This window comes from Pinus tabuliformis, chromosome 3_2 (assembly GCF_031772625.1).
Source record: "Pinus tabuliformis cultivar Carrire ecotype Pingquan chromosome 3_2, CPIR1, whole genome shotgun sequence".
In the NCBI taxonomy this organism is placed as follows: domain Eukaryota; kingdom Viridiplantae; phylum Streptophyta; class Pinopsida; order Pinales; family Pinaceae; genus Pinus; species Pinus tabuliformis.
Genome location: NC_142302.1, coordinates 1,136,113,762 through 1,136,119,606, shown reverse-complemented (window position 1 = coordinate 1,136,119,606; position 5,845 = coordinate 1,136,113,762).

Sequence of the window (5,845 nt, the reverse complement as noted above, 5' to 3'; positions counted from 1 at the left end):
GTCACCTACTCTAGTCGGTTGTTTTTGGGATAACCTTTGTCAGCTCAGTCAAGTAGAGTAAGGTGAGGGGGAAAACCTTAATAAGCATGTCAAAGATATATAATAAACTACTTCTCTGAAGGAACAACCTCTTCTGCTCTCAATAAGTCGGGATCCCTCTTCTGCCTATGAAATGAATAAGTATTATGCATAGTTATGAAAAATGAAAAAAATGAAAAGTGAAAAATGAAATAAAAAAAAAAATGAATAAGGCGAAAGAAGAGATTAGCTTCCTGCACAGAGAGGTGATGCAAGTAACTCCGCCGGGGTACTAACCAGGTTCATTAGCAGTGGAGGGATGCTTGTGTTCTTGCGTAACTCCACTGGGGCACTGTCCAGGCCTGCTAGCAGTGGAGCAACACCAGAGATGAAACTAAGACTCTGACAACTATACTACTTGTGCACCAATATACCTCTCAACCCCAATCGAAAAAAATGTGTTGACTTGGCTTGGAATGTGTGTCAATCGACCAAGAGCTTGGCAGACGCTACATCTTATAATCAAGCAAGTGTGAAAACCAAGACAAACTGAGAACTGAACAATACTTCTGGAGGTGTTAGACTTATTTTTCACAAACAAGGTCCATTCAGAGAGTTGGAGTTCTACCAGTGTGTCGCCAAGTGTTGTAGCACTATGACCACCCTCCAAAATGTTTCCTTAGCTTCGATGTGGAGCCTCCCTACCAACCTTTCATAACATCATGTCTTTCCTTGTGAAGTACACAAGCTTTAATGTTTTCCTTGCAAAATGATAGTATGTGCATCAGAGCTTGTTGCGTCCCCCTCACAGGTTGTTTATCCAGACTTAGTCCAACTATATGTTCAGCATATCCCTCAAGAAATTGCACAATTCTGGAGGGGAACCATCCTTCCCTCCAAAAATTGCACAATTATGTTTGGCAGCCTACTGGGCTCCAGAATTGCGCAAATTTGCCTGTCACTGTTCACTAGAAAAATTATGCAATTCCTCCTAGTAGGACTACTCAGCCCATAAATTACACGTTCTAGGCAACAGTCAGCTTCTCTGCCCAGAAATTGCACAATCCCTCTGGGCAGACAACCCAGCTCCCTCCCAGAAATGCGCATTTTTTCCTCCCAACTGAGCAGACTGTTGCATGTGCAGTTGAGTTGACAAACTAATTTGCATGCATGCACTACCCCCAAGGTAGCATACAAAGGCATCCCTTGATTCAGGGATCTACTTTTAGTAGCTGGAGATTGCATGAAAGGATCATTTCAGAAACCTCCCACCAAGTGTCGCTCTTCCTAGATTTGTGGCATGCACGTCACATCTTCGATTTTATCAAAACTCATGAACCAGAAACTGCAGAGATCATTCCTCACATCGACCTTGCAGCTCTAACATCCCACATTGCATCTAGGAGTCGTCGGCACATTCAACTCAGTTATTTTGGGGTAAGCCTACCTTCCATGTCTTGTGTTGCATTTTTATCGCTTTTTATGTTTCTAATTGTGTGATTGTTGTCTGCTTGATTTCAGTGAGTGCTTACTGTCGTTTGATGTATGTTAGCTTGTAGAAGCACCATTTTAGTTTTCGTTCACATCTCACTATTGTTGCATGCATGACACTGTTTTGTATGGACGGTCTGTTAGAAAATTATATATTACGGAGCAATGGAACACATAAAATATTGCAGAAATATAAACACAGAAAACGCACAAAACAAGAAAGACACAGATATACGTGGTTCACCCAGTTTGGGCTACGTCCACCCCGAACAGCCAATCCTTCCTTTCTATTATCTAGCAAAATGAAGAGATACAACCTACAGCAAAACCGCTGTAATATCCTCTGTTTTCTCTCACAGTCTCACCTCTATGTTTCTCGCTCATCGAATACACATCTATCTCACAACCTCAAATACAATGCCCTCATATAAAGAGAGGGGTTGCCTTCTAGGGCAAAAAACCCTAAACTAAACATAAGTTCTACCGTCAAATCATCTGCCTAATGAACGGCCCAGATTGACTAGAAATTACTATACTTTTACAAGGCAATTTTACAGCTGTTTTTAGCTTCGGGGGCGCTGCCCCCGAAACCGCAGCGCAACGATTATTTTACGGGCGGCGTTGCCACCCCATTTTGAACTGGGGTCCAATATGCCGGTACTATAGAAGATAATCAGGCTCCATACCCAACAATCTCCCACTTGGAGACTGATTGTAGCAACTCCACTGCTGCTCCATTTGCTGGACAATGACTCCTCTTTGGACCTGTCTGTTTCTCATCTTCATCGTCATCCTTGAAGACCAACTAAAACTGAGCATATTCTCAGTTTCTCCCTGGTTACAACTTTTGTTAGCATATCTGCAGGGTTCTGGCTAGTGTGTATCTTTTCCAGCTTCAACTCTCCATCTTCCAACACTAATCGTATGAAATGGTACTTGAGCTGTATGTGTTTTGTCCTGGAATGAAATGCTGAGTTCTTTGCAAGATGAATGGCACTTTGACTATCACTGTATAACGTGCCCATATCATGATCCTTACCTAATTCACCCATAAACCTTTGTAACCAAATCATTTCTTTACTAGCCTCTGTAGCAGCAACATACTCTGCTTCTGTTGTTGAGAGTGCAACAACACTTTGGATTTTTGAAACCCAACTGACAGTTGTTCCTCCGACAGTAAATACATATCCTGTAGTGCTCCTCCTATTATCTCTGTCACCTGCCATATCTGCATCAACATATCCTTGTAGGGATATGTTTGAACCACCAAAGCATAATGCCTGATTTGTGGTACCTCTCAAATATCTGAGAATCCATTTCACTGCCATCCAATGTTCCTTTCCTGGATTGTTCATGTACCTGCTTACAACTCCCACTGCATGTGCAATATCAGGCCTTGTGCAGACCATTGCATACATTAAACTTCCAACTGCTGATGCATATGGAACTTTAGACATATAATCCATGTCTTCTTGGGTCTTTGGGCACATTTCTTTGCTAAGTTTGAAATGGCTAGCAAAAGGTGTACTAACTGGTTTTGCATTTTGCATGTTAAATCTTTTCAACACCTTTTGTATGTACTCATTCTGAGACAATGTTAATTTTCTATTTTTCCTGTCTCTAGTTATTCTCATACCAAGGATTTGTTTTGCAGCACCCAAATCCTTCATTGCAAATGAATTTCCAATTTTCTTTTGAGCACATTTATTTCCTGCATGTTAGATCCTGCAACAAGCATGTCATCTACATACAATAACAATATAATATAGCTGCCATCATTTTGCTTTTTCAGATAAACACAATGATCAAAGTGACATCTAGTATAACCTTGTTCAGACATAAACTTGTCAAATTTTAGATACTACTGCCTTGGAGCCTGTTTTAAACCATACAAGCTCTTCTTCAACCTGCACACAAGTTTCTCCTTCCCTTTCACCTCATATCCTTATGGCTGCTGCATATATATCTCTTCCTCCAAATCCCCATGGAGAAAGGTTGTCTTTACATCTAATTGCTCAAGATGCAAATCTTCAGCTGCTACAAGACTTAAAATAGTTCTGATTGAAGTCATTTTAACAACAGGAGAAAATATTTCATCAAAATCAATACCTTTCTTATGTGCAAACCCCTTCACCACAAGTCTAGCTTTGTACCTTTGCTTTCCTCCATCTTCTTCCTTCAGCCTGTAAACCCATTTATTCTTCAATGTAGTTTTTCCTGCAGGCAACCTGACTAAATCCCAAGTCTGGTTATGCATTAAGGAGTCCATCTCTTCTTCCATGGCTACCTCCCACTTCTTCTTGCTTTCAACCTGCATTGCTTCTTCATAACATTCAGGTTCACCGGAATCAGTCAACAATAAATAATATAATGAAGGAGAGTATCGTTCAGGAGGTCTACTTGTCCTGGTAGATCTTATAACACCACTTTCAGGTGTTTGGGGTGCCTGTTGTTGTTGTGATGGTTGCTGTTGTTGTGGTTGTTGATTATTATTATTTTCAGGCACCTTTACTTTTTCAGTAATTTCATCAAGAACTGCGTATTCCTTGTTTTCTTTTTCTTGTTTCTTTTCCTGCAACTGATTCTTATACAAGACCTTTTCATTGAATATTACATCTCTGCTCCTAATGATTTTGTGATTTTCATAATCATATAAGCGATAACCAAAATCATTAACACCATATCCAATAAAGGTACATTTCTTTGACTTTGCCTCAAGCTTTGTTCTATTTTCTTTATCAATATGGACAAAGGCCTCACAACCAAAAGGTTTTAAAATAGAGTAGTTTACCTTTTTCCCTGTCCATGCTTCCTCTGGAACACCACCATCCAAGGAACTTGAAGGTCCTCTGTTTATTAAATAAACAGTAGTATTTACAGCATCTGCCCAAAACTGTAAAGGCAATCCTGCATGCAATCTCATGCACCTTGCACGCTCCATGATTGTTCTGTTCATCCTTTCTGACACACCATTTTCTTGTGGTGTTCTTGGAACTGTCTTCTCTCTGCGAATTCCATGCTCTGAACAGTACCTATCAAACTCTTTGCTGCAATATTCACCTCCATTGTCTGATCTAAGACACTTCAATTTCTTTCCTGTCTCAATCTCAACCAAAGCTTTCCATTTCTTGAAAGTATCAAATACATCAGATTTATTCTTAATACAATAAATCCAAGTTTTTCTAGTTGCATCATCAATAAAAGTAACATAATAACGAGAGCCACCGAGAGATGATACCTGAGCAGGTCCCCATATGTCTGTATGCACAAGCTCTAATTTTTCGTTCTTCTTTTCTTTCCCAACTCTGAGAAATCTGACTCTCTTCTGTTTTCCATAAATGCAGTTCTCACAGAAATCCAAATCAACATTCTTCAAACCTGGCAACAAATTCCTTGAGTGAAGAATCTTCATCCCTTTTTCACTCATGTGTCCGAGCCTATGATGCCATAATGCTGCATCTTCTCCTCTGGAAGTTAAAGCATTAACAGAGTTAGAAATACCATTGCATAAATACAATGTACCAACCTTTTCACCTTTTGCTATTACCAGGGCTCCTTTAGCGATCTTGCAAGCTTTATCTGTGAAATTTGTCACACAACCTTCACTGCCTAACTGCCCTGTTGAAATCAGATTTTTCTTTAGATCTGGAACATGCCTTACCTCCTTTAGTAGCCATTGGTTTCCATTCTGCTGTTTTACAAGAACCTTACCCATTCCAACGATTTTACAGGGTTTATCATCACCTAGACGAACTTGTCCAAAATATCCTTGAACATAGTCATGAAAGTATTTCTTATCAGGTGTGGCATGGAATGAAGCCCCTGAATCTACCACCCAGGAATCAGTAATATTTTCGAAAGAAAGAATCAAAGCATCTTGTAACACCTCATCTGTCACATTTGCTTCATGATTGTTTTCTTGCTGTGCATATCCTTCTTTTCCCTTCCGATATCTACAGTCTTTCTTTAGGTGTCCTTTCTTTCCACATTTCCAGCACACTATCCCCGATCTGGACTTGGATCTGCCTTTCCTTGATTTACTGTGATATCCTGAGCTCTTTCCTCTTTCCATTTTTCTTCCTCTAAACTCTGCACTCAAAGCATTTCCCGATGTCTCACCGGAGCTTTTCCGTCGCATTTCCTCGCTAAGGATAGCATCGAAAACATCATCAAACTTTAAAGTACTAGATCCAGAGACAGAGTTACTGATGGCCATTACCAAACCATTCCAGCTTTCTGGTAACAAGCATAAGAATAACAGAGCTCTAATTTCATCATCAAAGTTTACCCCTACAGAACTTAACTGACTTGTAACTATATTAAAATCATTTAAATG